This window comes from Triturus cristatus, chromosome 3_2 (assembly GCF_964204655.1).
Source record: "Triturus cristatus chromosome 3_2, aTriCri1.1, whole genome shotgun sequence".
In the NCBI taxonomy this organism is placed as follows: domain Eukaryota; kingdom Metazoa; phylum Chordata; class Amphibia; order Caudata; family Salamandridae; genus Triturus; species Triturus cristatus.
This window is the reverse complement of record NC_140584.1, coordinates 296,218,218-296,235,816: the sequence shown is the minus strand read 5'-3', so window position 1 is coordinate 296,235,816 and position 17,599 is coordinate 296,218,218. Positions and strand designations below refer to the sequence as shown.

General features: G+C 47.4%; 1 long non-coding RNA gene across 2 annotated transcripts in view; it reads left to right on the top strand.

Moving 5' to 3' along the window:
- The window catches only part of LOC146857186 (uncharacterized), a 129,231-nt gene extending 112,539 nt beyond the window's left edge, over window positions 1-16,692 (top strand). For both annotated transcript variants that reach the window (XR_014979548.1, XR_014979547.1), the window contains exon 5: window positions 16,281-16,692. This is a non-coding gene — a long non-coding RNA (uncharacterized LOC146857186). The remainder of the gene's footprint in view (window positions 1-16,280) is intronic.
- The last annotated feature ends 907 nt before the right edge of the window (window positions 16,693-17,599 follow it).

Below are 17,599 nucleotides of genomic sequence, written 5' to 3'. Positions count from 1 at the left end.
CCCTATGGTCAGTACCCCCTTTGAACGGGTGGGGATTGACATTGTGGGGCCACTGGACCCCAAGACAGCCATGGGCAACAGGTTCACCCTGGTCTTGGTGGACCATCCACCCGGTTACCGGAAGCCATACCTCTGAGGACAGTGATGGCCCCCGTGGTGGGACGAGCACTGATGGGAATTTTCTCCCGAGTGGGATTCCTTCGCGAGGTAGTGTCTGACCAAGAATCCAACTTCATCTCTAAGTATATGAAGTCCCTGTGGCAGGAGTGTGGGGTAACTTACAAGTTCACCACTCCTTACCACCCCCAAGGAAACGGGTTGTTTGAAAGGTTTAACCGAACCCTGAAAGGCATGATAATGGGTCTTGAGGAACCCATGAGGCATAGGTGGGACGTCCTCTTACCATGCCTGCTCTTCGCATACCGTGAGGTGCCACAGAAATTTCTAAGGTTCAGTCCCTTATAGCTTCTCTATGGACACCCAGTCAGAGGACCTCTGAGTCTGGTCAAGGAAGGCTGGGAGCAATCTCCCAGGAAACCTCCCCAGGATGTATATAGCTACATGCTGGCCTTCAGGAACCAGACTCGGCGTTTCAGGCAACTCGCTGAGACAAATCTGAAAGCCAGCCAGGAGGAGATGAAGCGATGGTATGACCAGAATGCCACTCTGGTAGAGCTTCCGCCTGGTCAGAAAGTGTGGGTCATGGCGCCAGTGGAGCCCTGCGCGCTCCAAGATAAGTGGACCGGACCGATTGAGGTTGTGGAGCGCAAGAGTCCAGTTACCTACTTGGTGGACTTGCGGTCTCCCAGGAACCCCTTGAGGGTCCTGCATGTCAACCCCTTTGAGCCCCATTTGGAGAGGTCCGAAGTGGGCATGCTCTTAGCAACAGATGCTGGAATGGAGGAGGAGACTGAGCCTCTTCCTGACCTCCTGTCTGCAACAGAGCAGGATGGGTCAGTGGATGGTGTTAACCTCTCTTCCACCCTGACCCCTGAGCAACAGAATGACTGCCGCCAGTTGCTGGGACAGTTTTCTGACCTGTTCTCCCTGGTTCCTGGTATCACAGCTTGGTGTGTCCATGATGTGGATACCGGAGAGAGCTTACCTGTGAAGCACAAAACTTACAGGGTAACTGACAGGGTGAGGGCTTGCATCAAAGAGGAGGTCTCAAAGATGCCTGCGCTAGGGGTGATTGAGTCCTCTAACAGTCCTTGGGCCAGCCCAGTGGTCTTGGTCCTAAAAGGCTGAAGAGTCGGGTGCCACACCAAAACTCCGATTCTGTGTGGACTACCGAGGGCTCAATTCGGGCACGAAGACTGACGCGCACCCCATCCCCAGAGCTGTTGAGCTCATTGATCGGCTAGGGGCTGCACGGTACCTCAGCACGTTTGATTTAACGTCTGGGTACTGGCAGATCGCCTTGACTGATGGGGCAAAGGAGAGGTCAGCATTCTCCACACCAGATGGGCATTTCCATTTCCCGGTTATGCCCTTTGGGATGAAGAATGCCCCTGCCACCTTCCAGAGGTTGGTCAACCAGGTGTTGGTTGGACTGGATGAGTTCAGAGCCGCCTACCTGGATGACATCGCAGTGTTCAGCGCCAGTTTGGAAGAACCTCTGCACCACCTCTGGGAAGTGTTGTTGGCGCTGCGGAAGGCAGGCCTCATGATCAAGGCGAGCAAGTGCCAGATCGGGCAGGGATCCGTGGTGTACTTGGGACACCAAGTTGGGAGCGGCCAGGTGGCGCCCCTACAGCCCAAGATTGAAACCATCCTGGCTTGGGAGCCCCCCAGAACCCAGACAGAGGTGAGAACCTTTTTAGGACTCACGGGTACTACAGGAGGTTTGTCAAGGGGTATGGCAACATCGTTGCACCCTTGACGGAGCTGACTTCCAGGAAGCAGCCCAAGAAAGTGATTTGAACTGACACCTGTCAGAAAGCTTTTGAGGCCCTGAAAGCTGCCATGTGCACGGCGCCCAAGCTCCTGGCACCCAACTTCTCCAAAGAGTTTATCGTTCAGACAGACACTTCAGAGCATGGTATGGGGGCTGTTTTGTCACAGATGAATGAGGAGGGCCTAGATCAACCTGTAGCCTTCATCAGTAGGAGGCTACTTCCACGGGAACAGAGGTGGAGTGCTATTGAGCGTGAGGCATTTGCTGTGGTCTGGGCACTGAAGAAGCTGAGACCCTACCTGTTTGGGACTCAGTTCCGGGTTCAGACCGACCACAGGCCCCTCAGATGGTTAATGCAGATGAGGGGTGAGAATCCAAAGCTGTTGAGGTGGTCCATTTCCCTACAGGGTATGGACTTTACGGTGGAACACCGCCCTGGTACAGAACACGCCAACGCTGATGGTCTGTCCAGATTTTTCCGCCTTAGTGATGAGAACTCCCAGGAGGTAGGGTAGTTCTCCCCCACATTTCAGCTGGAGGGGACACGTGCTAGACCTGGCACCATTGGCGTGGGTCTCCCTTCCATTTTTTGCTGTTGCCTCATTTTTTTTTACTGGTGTCAGATGCTTTGGTCACTGTGCCACTGCTGTCCAGTGCCACAGTTCAAGTGCTCCCTACTGTAAATGAATGTATCGATTAGTGATTCCATGATTGACTGATTTGGTTTACTTGTCAGACGCTAGTATAGTGCACTGAGTGTGCCCAGGGCTTGTAAATCCAAATGCTGCTGGTGGGCTTGCAGCACTGGTTGTGCCACCCACAGAACAGAAGCGGCCTGGTAAAATGTGTCTAAGGTCTGCCATTGCAGAGCCTGCGTGCAGTCTGGTACTGTCATGCTGACTGGGCAAGTGCACCCACTTGCCAGTCCCTAAACCTTCCCTTTTCTTCATATCAGACACCCCTATGGTAGGCCCAAGGGCAGGGTGCATTGTAAGTATAAGGTAGGACATGCCCTGGTGTGTGTGGCATGTCCTAATAGTGAATTACAGCCATTTTCGTTTTTCACTATTGCAAGGCTACCTGTTCTCCATAGGCCAGAATGGGCAGTTTGGTTATTACACCTTATAATCCTAACTGACTCAGAGAACATGGTAGAAATTCGAATTTAGTCGGCCTGAACTCAGGATGATAACATACATCTTTTAGTGAAGTTGGTTTTAACATTCTGTGTTTGAAAATGCCACTTTTAGAAAGTGTCTAACCATTCACACCTGCCTTTGCTAGGCCTTTGCTAGGCTGTGTGTATTCCTTTATCTGGAGTTTGAGTGACAGGGCTGGGGAATTCCAGGAGACAGGGTGAGGTGTCCCAGTGGTGAATAGAGAGATCTGCATCCAGATGGGTGGGAGGAGTTGCACCTGGGACCTGAAAAGGCTCTGCCTGCCTTCCACAATGCTGGCTCCACCTCCTAGGGAGCGGCTAATGTCTCTGCCCTGCACAGTGAATGAAGAGAAAGTGGTTTGCCTGACTGCAAAAGGAAGGAGAATAGACTTTGTGTGCTTATTTCAACTTGTAAGGATCTCCAAGGGCTTGGAACAGAGCTTGCCTCCTGCTGAAGTCTCAGGGACAACAGACTTCAACCCCCAGCTCCCCAGAGTTCTTTGGAAGTGCCTGCTGCTGTTTTGGGCCTTCTGAGGGACTGCATGTCGCAAGGAGCTGGTAGCGCGACTCAACGAAGCCGAAGCTCGCTGCTGCTGCCGTCGCACTTCTGAACAAGGGTGTCGCCGCTGAAGTTGTCGCACTGCACCGCATCGATAGAAGCGTCTTGCAACGAAAAGGAAGCGTGTCGCCGTCGCTGCTGCCTGCCGTTGCACTTCTGAACAAGGGTGTCGCCGCTGGAGTTGTAGCACTGCACCGCATTGAGAGAAGAGTCTCACAATGAGGAAGAAGCGTGTCGCCGTCGCTGTTGCTGCCGTCGCACTTCTGAACAAGGGTGTCGCTGCTGGAACTGTCGCATTGCACCGCATCGGAGAAAGCGCCTCGCATCTACGAGAAGCGCGCCGCCGTCGGAGCTGCTGCCGTCGCATTTCTGAACAAGGATGTCGACGCTGTAGTTGTCACATCATGTGAAAGCCTCATGCATCGTGGGAGAAGAGTGTCGCAATTGGAGCGGTTGCCGTCGCACTTCTGAACAAGGGTGTCGCCGCTGCAGTCCACGCAATGAACCGAGAACTCCTCGCATCCCCGGAAAAGCGTGCCGCATCTGGAAGATCTTCACGTCTTTATTTCTTTGCACCAGAACTTTGCCGCATTTCCATCGCTGCGACATTGCTTGTCGTGGAAGAGCAACGCATCGTAAGGTACATTGACGCAAAGTGTCGCCTCTTAAGAACTGAACTAAAATAAGCTAAAAACTACCATCTTAAAGTAATAGTATTGTGTATTTTTGTCGTTTATGGTCTTGTGGTAAATCTATATAAAGTATATGTATTTTTTATATAAGACCTGTGTGGTGTCCATTTGTAGTGTTGTCACTGGATTACAGTATTTGGGCACAAATGCTTTACACACTGCCTCTGCGATAAGCCTGTCTGCTCGTGCCAAGCTACCAAGGGGGTGAGCAGGGGTTATTCTAGGAGTGTACCCCCTTACCCTGACTAGAGGCAAGGGTCCCTATTTGTCACAAGTACCTACCTGTGCCAACCAGAGACCCCCAAATCTAACAATACCTATTTAAAAAATCCCCACCTTCCTCAACAGATCTCCCTGAGAGAGCTGTGTATGTCCAAACTTAGCCCACACATGGCACTCTTTCCTCTGGGGCATCTCCTTGAGGCTGTCCGTGGACAGAGAACTAAAGAAGAAACAGGCGTTCTCACCAAGGTACCTGCAATCTGTAAGAAATGTAAATGTTTGCTATTGGCTAATCCTCAAATATATAGGCTGTTTGGAAAAGAGTACAGGCGTTCATTTATGAAGTCATTGTTGTTTTGAGAGGTGATATAAGAGTGTTATGTTTTGGAAAGCTTGCTGTTAATTGGCTTTTAAAAAATGTTTGCACTAGGCACAGTGTAATGACGTATCTTAAAAGGTATTCTTTGAAAGCACTTGTTTTATCTTAAATGCTAAACCATTTTGTTGCAGCCTATTTTATACTCAAGACCACTGGTTCTGTGCAATTGTGCGGCTGCAGCACTTTCCACAAAATTATGGATTTGCTGCATTTGCCACATAATCCTCCATCTGCTGCAAATTCTACAGATTTTAACAAACAAAAATGTGGTTCTAGCTCAAATGTATCAAAGGTTACTAAAAAGGCAACAACACGTTGCCACGCAGTGGAATGCCCATCGTAAAGGTTGATACTTACCTTTCTTTTGCTTATTGCTAAATGTGGGTGTTAATCTGGCACAAATGATATGAAACATTTGCCCACACCGTGTTAGCATGTGTAAAATTGATAAAAGTAATGACGTATCACTATCACAATGAAGTTCTGCATTAAGCTGCATATGGTGGCTTTTTCTCGCTGCATGATAGTCAACCCTGCCACATAATTTTATACATCCCACTACATAATTCCAGCAGCCTTGTTTATACAGTGTATAATACAATTTTTAAATAATAACATGCATATTCACAGTGTTTTGTGTTACAAGCTGGGACTTCATAGCATTAAAACAAAAATACTTCAGTCAGGGTTCTGCACTGTGCCCAGCAGGATTCAATTGTGTGACCCCCTGATGTCACAGACAACTGCAGTGAACGCATTAATGAATTGAGGTTTGATAACATCACAGAAAGCATTCACAAGGATTAGTTTAATTTGCATTTATTTTCTGTTTACAGTCTGTACATTATTTTATATGAAGCTGGCTAAATGTGAAAAATCAACAAAATACTTACAGATAATGTGGTTCTTTTCTTTTTAGCCACTTAGCTCCGTATTTGACCCACCACTAGGGTGGCAATAAACTTATATATGGACTTTACCCAGCCGCGGCCCTTGTAGGTAAAAGCGGTAGGGCCGGGTGAGGGGAGGGAGACAGATGACACGAGGGAAAAGTTATTATTTATTTAATCTTGCCTCGTGGTCAGCTGCCAAATCCCCCCCAACCCAGCCCCACTGCTCTTACCTGCACGGGCCGTGGCTGACTTTACCTACTGGATGTAAATGAAGACAGCCTTGAAAAAGTGATATATTTAAAAGTGGCACTTCCAGGCCATCTTCCTTTTCAGTATTTAAAATGTATTTTCGCCCCCTCCCCCGAACATAGCCACGCCCCCCAAGGGGGCAACCCACAGTTTGAAGGCAGCATTCGGAGTGTGAGGATAAGGTGCAGGTCCCTCTGTGTTAAAAGAGGCAAGCAAGTAGAGCGCAGAAAATACGTGCGCAGTGCAGCGGAGTTCACCCTAATGCCACCCACATCTGCAATGTCTGCGCTCCACACATGAGCAGGCACGACAGCAAGATATCGGCAACTCTGCCAAATATCAAGTACAGGGTCACAGGAAACGTAGCCCAGTAGAAGTAAGGCTCAGTAGAAGACAAGGCTTGAACAGTTGTGCGCAACCCGTGCTTCGCCGTACTGCATGAAGGCATGCCTGACCCTATCATGGGATTTTATAGGGTCAGGCATGCCTTCACACAGTACGTCATACGCACTGCAGTTCTTCCTGTTAATTAATTGAACCGGAGCAGTGCAGCTGAAGGCGAGTGGAGCCACAGCAGCAGGAGTAGGCAGGACACCGATTTGGGACTGGAGGAAGGTAAGACTTACTGCTCTCCGCTGCGATTGCGGAGTTTTTTTTAACTTTGCACGCCAAAGGGAGTGCGGAGTTTTAAAACTCTACAAACTTCGCTGGCAGAGCAGAGTTATCCGCACAGTCTTAATAAATGCCTGCATTGTCTTGAGATTGACTCTGAAGGGTTTCTTAAACACCTACTATGCTGGCATTTTGCAAACCTGGGTGTGAGTGTGAACTAGCAAGCACTGAGTCAACATTCCTGTCCTTGGTTGACATTTCATCAAAACACCAATAGGACTAAATCCCATTTCCACATTTCCGAATCCTGCTCTGAAACCAGTCACTAGCCTGCAGCCTACCAGCAAATGCCAGAATGACCAGTCCAGCCACTGCTCCAAGAAGTAGTAGCACTGCAGAGTAGCAACTTTTGCAAGTAAACACAAGCACAGTCTGGCATGCAAGACCCACACCTTTCCAAATCCACGTGTCACCCTTCTCCATCCTTGATACAGCCCAGATGAGACTGTGCTAGTTGGTAAGCATGTGCACTGCTCCTGATCGAGAGGAAAAACTAAGGGTAGAGCTAGCAGTGGGATTCATGTCCTTCAAGCTGTGGCAACAGTTCTCAAGGCAGCAAGCAGCTGCCATGTACTGAGGGCTGTTGGGGGGAAGGGGTCAGGGGGAATGCAAAAAAATAATAATAATACACTTACCTTGCGGCGCGATGCAATGTCCTCCTCTACTGATCGTCTCTCTTCCACGGAACCCACCCAACTTCCCTAACCAATCCTGGCGCTGATCTCACTAGCATGAGAGAGACACCAGGATTGGTTGGAGTGGTATCATTCAGCGCTCTCAAGAGCACCGGAGCCTTGCACTTACTTTAACCCAGCTGTGTAAGACAGCTGGGTTAGAGAAGTTCAAAATGCGCATGTTTGGCTCCCCATCGCAAGACAGCCCACCAGAGAGACATGCACATTTTAAAGCACATAGCTCCCTGCTGCCACTCGGCAGCACTGGCCCCGCCCAGTCCTGTCATTCAATTCAGGACGAATCAGTTGCTGAAAAATAAAATGGTAATAAATAAAGTTGATTAACATTTTATTTTCCAGCTGTGGCCTGTGAGGCAATGCTCAAACATAGGAGCTGCCCCTGGCAGCCAGGCATTAGAGTCCAAGCCACAATAAGAAACTCATTTGAATTCTCCCATATAAGAGCGGCCACGTGGAGGTGCAATTGGTATATCTTACTATCAGGGGCGTAGCTTGGTTAGTAAGATGGGAGGGTAGTGAGCTTCAAATTTCCAACAATAATGCTGGATATAATGTAAATATACATTACACTATAGCAGGGCGCATTCAAGGGCCTTAAGGGGCAGTGGAAAGGGAGAGGAATGCAGATTGGCAGGGGTATTAAGTGGGGGGGAACACTATTTTGTAAACTTACCAACATTTTTGAAGACGTTTAAAACAGAGACAGGGAAAGAGCGTGTATGTACGTTTTTGTCTGTGTGTCTGTAAAACTTCCTGGAGACATTGGACAGACATCTCACCAGCAACGGCCCGTATAGGGCGTGTTACCAGGGCGGTGACATGGGGGAGAGGAGGGGCAGGGTGGGGGGTTGCAAAATGTGGCATACGGCCGATTGCAGGTAAGTTATGAAAAAATAAAATAAAATGAATTTCGTTGCGTGCACAGCATCACCAAATGCACTGGGTGCAGCTAACTAGAGTTGAGTCAGTCGGCAAGCTGTGATCCAGCTAGTGTAAGCTGAAGTTGTTCCCCTCAATGCAACTCCGAAGAGAAGGTTTACAAAGGAGTAAAACCTTGCTGTCTATATCTGAAACATCAGATATACATGGTAAGCCTGAAGAACACCTTCCTGATGGACAGAGGGGCATCAGTGAACGTAATTGCACTGCAGCAGTATAGTCAGATAGGATGCGGATCATCTCTGAGCTCCTATCGTTCACAAGTCGCTTTGAGTACGGCATTTGTCACAGACGATGAAGTCCCAGGCAACCTTTATTCATTACCAAAGGAGGATCAGGAGCACTGTGAAGCTGTAGCATAGCTGAAGGCCTGCAGTGAATTCATTTCACTCCCAGCATCAGCCAGTACAAGGCAGAAGATATCCAGAGAGAAATCAAAATGCTGTACCAAGAGCTGGGATAACTCAAACAAAAACCCATTAAATTACACATCGACTTGGCCGTACAGCCTGTGGCACTCGGATACCAGTAAGTACCCATCCTCATATGCCAACAAGTGAAGCACAGAGCTGATGAAGCAGGAAAAGACAGGAGTCAATGGTCTGCTTATGTGGGTTTCGCCTATAGAGTTCGCCCACAAAGCCAAACAACTGGGCGAATTAAGAATATCTGTTGACCTAAGACCCCCCTAATTGTGCCAACGAGAGGGACACACATCATACTCACTGCATATGAGATGCCCTCAGATCTAAATGGGACACATTTTTCTACACATGGAGAGTCGAGCCTTACCTGCAACTCAGCTTCATGGTTTTCTCTGTGTATGAGGATGTTTCAAAATACAGTGTGAAATATGTTTGCTGGACATGGCATAGCCTCTTCTAATGCTAACATTGGCCAAAAGATGTCCTTGTCCCTGATGTTGAGACACGCTGTCGCTGCATCCTGACACTCTAGACGAGGAGATGAGAAAAGCTTGCTATGACAAAAACTGTCTACACTTTTGTAACACTTGAAGGCAATTTCCCTAGTTCTCATAAGCTTGTCTAGGCACAGTCTAGCCTTAATTGTGAGAATCTTATCAAGTAATTCTTGTGTTAACTCCCGCTGCCGCTCACAAAGTTAAAATTCGCTAACTGGCCCAAAATGCATACATTTAACTACGAGCAGGCGCAAATAGAGCTTTTGATATGGACCACTCAATGAGGGTGTTCTCTTCTCTTCACATGCGCAGGACTTCACTTTGGTTTTCCTCTTCGCAGCACACAGGACTTCACGCTGGGTTCTCTTCTCTTCCCTTCTCCTTCACCTGCCCCTCACAGGTTCTCCTCGCCCAATGTAGGCATAGTCACCACCCACAGGCCACTGGGTAGAATGTACAGGTTAAGTGACTATTTGAAGGGAAGACTACAACATATTGCTAGGAACTCATGGGTAGTAGAGTATAAATCTGATTCCTGCTTGTACTTGAAGAGTTTGCCTCTATTGATTTTCAGGGGACCCCTGGTGGGTTAACTCTGATTCACAGACAGTTGATTTTGCTTTTTGTCAAAAAACACTATCAGATTCAACCAAATATTTTAGGTGAACATTTCTTCGCCATCCACCACAAGATAGATTGTGGTCTCAAAGGTTTCCTGAATGTGAGTGACGGAGTTGTGATACATGTCAGCACAATACATTTCAATAAGAACCAAGAATGTCACCAGAAATCTAGGACAACCTTCCGAATATAGCATAACCTGACATCTCAATATGTGCGTATTTATCAAATCTCACGTGGAACTGTTTCCTCTCTAGAAGCTGCAAGGCTTCTGACTGGCCATACCCACAATTCTGATAGGGAGAAAAGTGCAGTAGGACCACAGCAGCTACCAAGAGATGATCAAGACCAAGGTCTGGCGTGGGAACATGCTTGGTTCCTAGGGATAGACCAGGTGGTGGGAACGCAAATCTGAAATTGCCTCATGTCATGTGACAAGAGATCAGCCTTCCCTACAGATCAGCGTCCCTACCGAGTCCTGTAATAATATTGCTGTAGGAAAGAGAAGATGCTAATGTTTGCTTGTCTTCTGATGAAAGACCCAGGGCAATATTATCAAGAACTGGCGATAACATTATCGGTGCTTTAGCGGCAGGAAACTGCCGCTAAAGCGGCGATAAGGGGCTTGATAATATGCCCTATAGAATTCCGATAGAAGCCCAGGTTTGATGTCCTTCACACCAGAACCAGGACTTCTATTGGAATTCTATAGGGCATATTATCAAGCCCCTTATCGCCGCTATAGTGTCAGTTTCCTGTGCGATAATGTTATCGTCCGTTCTTGATAATATGGCCCCCAGTCTCCTATTCATGGATGAGCAATCCCATTGACAAACCGTAAAATACTGCAACACCACAGTCCCCAATGTTGGACTGCCAAATCAGAGATAATTCATGCAACTCAAAGACGAGCCTCTAAATGTAAAATAGATAATGGCATGCCGGTGCAGCAACAGATCTGTTTATTGGAGCCAATCCAAGAAGACTTTGGGTGCCGTTATACTTACTGGTCAAAAACGTCTATAAGAATAAACAGACGACCGACTAAGATACCAAAAAGCCTGGTGGTTCTTTAAACTTTTGGGAGGCTAAGCAGAGTTTTTCTTTCTTGGAACCTAACGATGGTTTCTTAAGAGACACCTTAAGAATAGAGCTTACCGCTGCCATTTTACGATTTTATAGCTTTCTGACCACCCTGATTTCCCCTCACGGGATTCAACATCTCGACCTAGTGTTAGGTGCTCCGAGTTGTTTTGTTTGAATCTCTAACAAAGCACGAAGTAGACAGGATGTATGCTCAAAATGTACCCTAAACCATAGTTGAGAGTAATAGCTACCTTCTGGTAATAGCCTGGGAATATCGAATCCAGAGTATCGACAGGACAGAAGATTGCTAAAACAATATTGAGGGACAAAATATTGAAAGGCAAGTTTCTATACATTTTCTATACCTAGCCACATTTGCACACCTTAGTGATATATATCTTTAATGTACATAGATGTGACGTTAAAAATAGTAAATCATTACCTCGCTATGTGTACTAACCTTCCGATATTTTTTCTCTTGTTATTGCTGTAACGATATTGTGTCCTGTCAATATTTAGGATTCGATATTCAAAGCCACAATCATTCACCAGGAAAAGGGGTGATTGATGGATTTGAGTGGCTTATTATAGGTGCGCTGCAATATGAGGTTCTACCGATCCCCCATGCAAAATCTGGTCTGTTCCACATAAATTAGGTATTCAACTTCTCCCTGTATGTAGTGTGATTGTGAGCGCATGTTACATAATTGGTAATCAAGTGTAGTGTTCATAGGGTCATCTGGCAGTTCACGATGAAGGTTCCCCTGCAGAAGGTTTTTGTTGGTGGATCTGGTAATCTGAGTTGTAGCAGTCTCGCAGGATGGTGGGTGTTTGTGGTCTCGCTACATGGTGGGATTTTGGCTTGCAGTCTCCCAATGTGGTGAGAGGTTTCAGTTGGTGGTAGGCAGACCTCTAAGAGAGTGATGAATATAGATGCAGTCACAGTTGATAGGTGGATGGGAGATAGGGTCCTAGTTAGAGGATGTACGTAGAAGGCGGTGGTGGTCTCATATAGTTGTGAATGGGTGGAGGCTGGTGGGTGGATATATTACTGTCTCATTTGCGTGGTACACAGGATCTCAGAAGGCAACGTTTCCACAGGAAATGTTGGTCCTACCCAGGGGTGGCTTCAGTTCTCAGAATGCTACGTTGGTTGATGAGGGCCTCGCAGAGCGGTGGGTGGTAGTATCTGCAGACTGGTATGTGGGTTGATGCCAGTCTCACCGAGGAGTAAATGACGCTCAACTCACAGGGTGGCTGGCGGGTGGATGAATAACAGCATCACAGAATGTTGGGTGTGTCCTTGCTAATCTCACAAGCCAGCTGCTTAGTGGATGGAAGATTGTCATTGTGGTCGGTAGGTGGATAGAGGGGTAACAACTGTTGGCAGTCTCAAAGAGTGGTAGGTAGGAGGGAGGATGGTGGTTTCATAGGGTCATTGATGGTAGCAGCAGCCTCACAGGATGCGGCGTGCATGGAACGTTGAATCAAAGACAGGAGGATCAAAGGGAGGAGGATAGATGGTGAGTCGGCATATCAGGTGGTCATGGTGGTGGTCTCACAAGGTGATGATGTGGATCGACACGGTCAAACTATGTGGTGGGTGTATGGACTCTTGTGCCACTGTGGAGGTGCTGGTCTCAGAGGGCAGTGGGTGGGTGGATGGAAGTATCACTGTGGTGGGCCTAGGTAGTAGTCTAAAAGGTGGTATATGTAACTTTCAAGATGTGGTGGGTGGATGAATGGAGGTGTCTAGATGTCCTAATGTTGGATGGTGGCCGTATGGGGTGATGGGTGTGTTCTAGTGTCACAGGGCAGGGGGTGGGTGGAGTTTTGGCTTGGTGAGGTGATGGTCTCAAGGTGGGGTGGAAGGATGTGTTACAGGAAGATGAGGTGGATGTTGAAATCATAGGGTGATAGATGTGTAGATGACGGTGTCACTTTTGGTGGTAATGAGTGGGTTTAGGGTGATCTTATAAGGGGTTGCTCAATGTGTGTTAAGTGATCTTACAAGGTCGTTGATGGGTGAATAGAGGATTCATAATAATGGGTGGTGCTGGTGATCTCAAAAGGTGGCGAGTGGGTGTATGACAGTATCATTGAATGGTGGACGGGTAGACAGAGGTGTTGCAGTCATGTAGTGGGCAGTGGGGGTCTCACTGGGTGGTGGGGTGAAGAATCTATCTTACAAGAAGGGGGATGCTGAGCAGTGGTGACTGGGTAGTGCATTCATGGCGGTGGTCTCACAGAGCGGTGGAAGCACAGATGCTAGTCTGAGGATGGTGATGTATTGATGACGTTATTGTAGGAAGGTGGATGAGTGTATGGTTGTGGGTTGCGGTGATAGAGAGGGATCAGTAAGTGGACAGAGGTGTCATATTTCTAGTGGTTTCCCATTATGGTGGATGGACAGTCATCTTTCAATGTGGTGGCTCAGTTGATAGAGGTGTCACAGTGATGGTGGTCTAACAGTGTAGTTGGTTAATGGTTGCCTGGCAGGGCGGTGAGTTTATGGACAAAGGTGTCACAGGGGAAGTACTCTCGGTGTGGTGAGAGTCGATGCTGGCCTCATAAGATGGCGGCTGATCATCTCACACGTCGGTGAATGAAAGCGGCTTCAAAGGGTGGTACTGGTGAGCTGGCTGGCTGTCTCACAGTGTGCAGTGGGTGGGTTGGCGAGAGATGTCACAGGATGGTGAGAGTGAAATGCTGTCCCGCAGGAGGGTGGGTGGACAGTGGCTCAGTAGGGTGGGTCGACAGAGGCTCAGTACGGTGAGTGGACAGAGGCTAAGCCTCGCTTCACAAGCTGGTTTGTGGTGGGTTCACAGTGGTCTCATGGAGTTCTAGATAGGGGACAGTGGCCTCACTGTATGCTGGGTGATGGCCTGGGGTCATGCAGGGCCATCGGTTGGATGATGGACGTCGGTGCCAGGGGGTACTCGGCGGTACAGCCGTCTCCCAGTGCGATGAGTGGGAGGACCGAGGCCCCGCGGGGCTCCAGCAATCTTTGAAGATCCCTCGGGTAAATGGCAGATGCAGTGCGCGCGCGAGCCTTAAACGGGCTGCGTGGGCGGCCGCCACATCAAAAGCTGCATGAAATTCATAACTGCAGCGTGACGCTTCCCGCGGCCCTCCCCGCACCCACTCTACCCCCAGGCGGCCGCGCGCCGTCTGTCGAGGAGAGCATTTCTTCTTCACTGAAAATACTGCGCGAGCCACCGAGAACGGGTAGGATTTAAAATGAAAATCACCTCGGCGAAGATTATAATACAGCAAGCGACGCGTCTCTGACTCTCCCCCAGCTCCAGCAGCCTTTCAGTCAGGCGAGGGGCTCTGCTTTGGTTCTCTATGAGCTTGAAATGCTTCTGACTCCGTTTCAGCCCTACTGGCCTCGCATTGGGGGTGACTTACAGTAAACTTCCCTAAAAGGTTTTTAGCCGAGACTCAGGTGCGACTGGTCATGCCTGGCCTATGCTACACTTCCAAAGACTCTAGTCAGACACAAAGGCCCAGAGGTACTAACATTTTTTGCATCGGGTTTGCGTCACAAAAATGAAAGTAACCCAGCGCGTAGTGTAGGGTGTGGGATTTGATTTCAAACGCAAATCATGATTCGGAAAGTTGCTGAAAGTAATCCAAATTAGTGCAATGAGCCCATTAGAATTACTTAGTAAAGAGGTCATCCCTTAGGAATTCCTTGTGTTTCCATGCTCCCAATCCTGAAAACAAGACTTGGGGTGGGAAGGAAGACTTCACAATGGGGCGAGGAACACGACTCAGAGTAGTGAAGAATACCTCTAAGTAATCTAGACCATCACGTCCTCTTAGCAGGTAATCATTTAGCACCTCACCAGCAATAATTGCTGTTTGTACAGGTAAGTTGGTTGGCGAGGGATCAGTTGCCAATTCATGAAGAAGTTCCATCTCACTCTTGGATAAGGGATACCATCTACCCATAAACCTAGGTACCAACATCTTTTCAGGGTCTCTCCATTCCCTCAATAATATTTATCGTACTCCTGAATAAATAGGGAATGTGTATGGTCTATTGAGCTATCTAAACCATCACCACCCCAGTGATGTTCTTCATCCACAGGCCGTTGAGGATTAGCAGATAAATGCAAAATTGTATCCTGCAAGTCATCCTTCTGAAGGTATTTCACTTCCGGTTTATGAAAAATCATCATAGTCCTCGTTGCCATAGCTTGGAGAACACCAGGAAGAGGAAATCGGTGAAGAGGATGTCCAAGGCATATGTAAGGTGCCCGAACTTGGCGAGGATGTGGCCTAACTCCTAGGGAGGTCGACCTCAAATCTGGGAAACCGGGTTCGAGTCTCAGCAACGACGGTCAACATCCTGTGATTCTGGGCAAATCACTTAATCCTGTGCCTGCCAAAAATGAATGTATCTGTCTGTAGCAACTAGTGCTCCTGTAAAGCGCTCTGATACCTTCGGGTCAAGTTCGTGCTATGTAAAGCTCTGGAAAAAATAGACCACCACCAGTTCTCCTGCTGCATGCTGAAGGCTTCAGAAATAGATTTAACCAATAACTGCTAACTGGTTTTGTGACATGAACCTAAAATCCTTGTCTTTATGATAAGAAAGCATCCGGAGTCATCTTCATTCTCCTTCCTCCCTTTTAAGAACCCTTCCGAAGTCTATAAGATATATTTATAGAAAAAATATTCTTATCGTGTACACAATGATACATCCCTGTATTTCTTTACATTTGGACTCCAATTATTCCTATTTCATTATCACTCTCTTTTTTTTTTTAAATGCAAAATGAAATACTTCACGATGGACAAACAGGCAAAACAAGGGGCACCCAAAACAAACTGCTTATTGAAACATTCTCCTGTAAAACAAAGGGCCCCTAGCCGCCTTCTGGCTGCCCCTGGGTGCCTCATTTTGCAAGGAGAATACTAAGTGCTCATTATCCAGGTTCTAAACTCTTTACTCAATTAGAAAAAGGTAACCCCCTTGGAAGTTTTGTTTTAGGTCAGGGATCAGGGGGAAAAATACTATAAACAAAGCTAATAAGTATCCCTCTGGACCTATATTTCTTTTACTTAACAAATAACTTATTGTGGGTTCTCCTTCGACAACTTGGTAAACAGACTCCGGCTCCGATGTGGTGGCCGTGAAACAGACACGTTTGTAATCTTGACAGAAGTGTAAATTCTTGATTTTTTAATTGTATATATTGGAGAATAATGAAGCATTCTCCTGTGGGACACATAAATAATATATGGTGTGAAACTATGTTCTAATACTATCTAATTGATTTACAGAATAACAATCCCCTCATCTTTGCCCGCGATCAAAAATTCGCAAACAACAGGTCCTGAAGAAGGTGGCAAGAAAAGAAGCTAGATCCACCGAAACGTGCGTCGACCAGACAGAGTGACACACCCCAGTATCTTGCATCATAATTAAAGGGTCGAGCATTTGGCCCAGTCCTGGCCAGTCCAGCAACATCGTTGGTGCTTATCTGGGGTGTAGTGTGAATGTGTCGTATGATAGTGATATGCATGTAGTATGAGTAGAGGAGTGATTGCTGTGGGGATTTCTCTCAAATCATAGGAGAGATGTTTTTCAGAATGATTATTAGCCTATACCTTTATGTATTGTGTTGATAAAGTTGAGTAAGCGCAGAGTAATTCAGAATATTTCTGTATAGGTTGTTTTTAGTAACAAGAAAAGAATCCGATGTATATTTGAGAAAAATGTATATAAATAAGTAAAATATCTAAAAAACAATTTATAAAAATAAATTCAGTAGTTGGAATGTAAACATACAATTGGTGGCCTTTTCTTTATGTGAACCCACAATAAGTTATTTGTTAAGTAAAATAAATATAGGTCCAGAGGGATACTTATTAGCTTTGTCTAAACTCTTTACTGCCAGCTTCACAATACAAGCTCATGTCAAGTCTTTGGTGAAGCTCATGTCAAGGCCCCTTACAACGAGGCCACGCAGGCCTCCATCCACACAGCACCGCATCCTCGACCATGGGCTCATGGAAAAGAGCGCAGTCCCGTTTTGACTTTCTAGTGGGGGTCTATACTAGCGTCCCACAGCAATACTACAAGTTGATGGTCCCACAGGTATCCTGCCCAGGGCTCGGACCCAGTCCCTTCCCTTCAACATCTCATCTTACCTCACGGGCTCACAGAGCAGAAGACGGAGGCTAGCAGCCTCCAGGACAATTGACCGGCCAGCAGGAGAGGAATGGGACACAGATAGGCTGGACACACCACATGTCCATTTTCCTCCAGACTCCCATTTAGCCCCGTACCTTTCCTCCACCTCGACCTCAGCCATGCAGCGTGGAATTACAGTGAGACTGCTCCGGCCCGGCAGGACCCCCGTGGGCTCACAGTGTGCACACCAGTGTGCTTGGTAGCAAATGACCCACCCACGCTGACAACGGGCTGGAGCGGTGCAGGAAAGATGAAGGACACTGCCTGAGCAAATAAGACATAGTGAGAATGTTAAAGGAGCAAAGCTGGCTTGGGACATGGGTCTCTCTTGGCGAAAGAGACCACAAGAGATCACCTTAGGTAGTCCTGTGCCTGATGGAGGCCATGTCTGTTGTCCTTAGTGGAC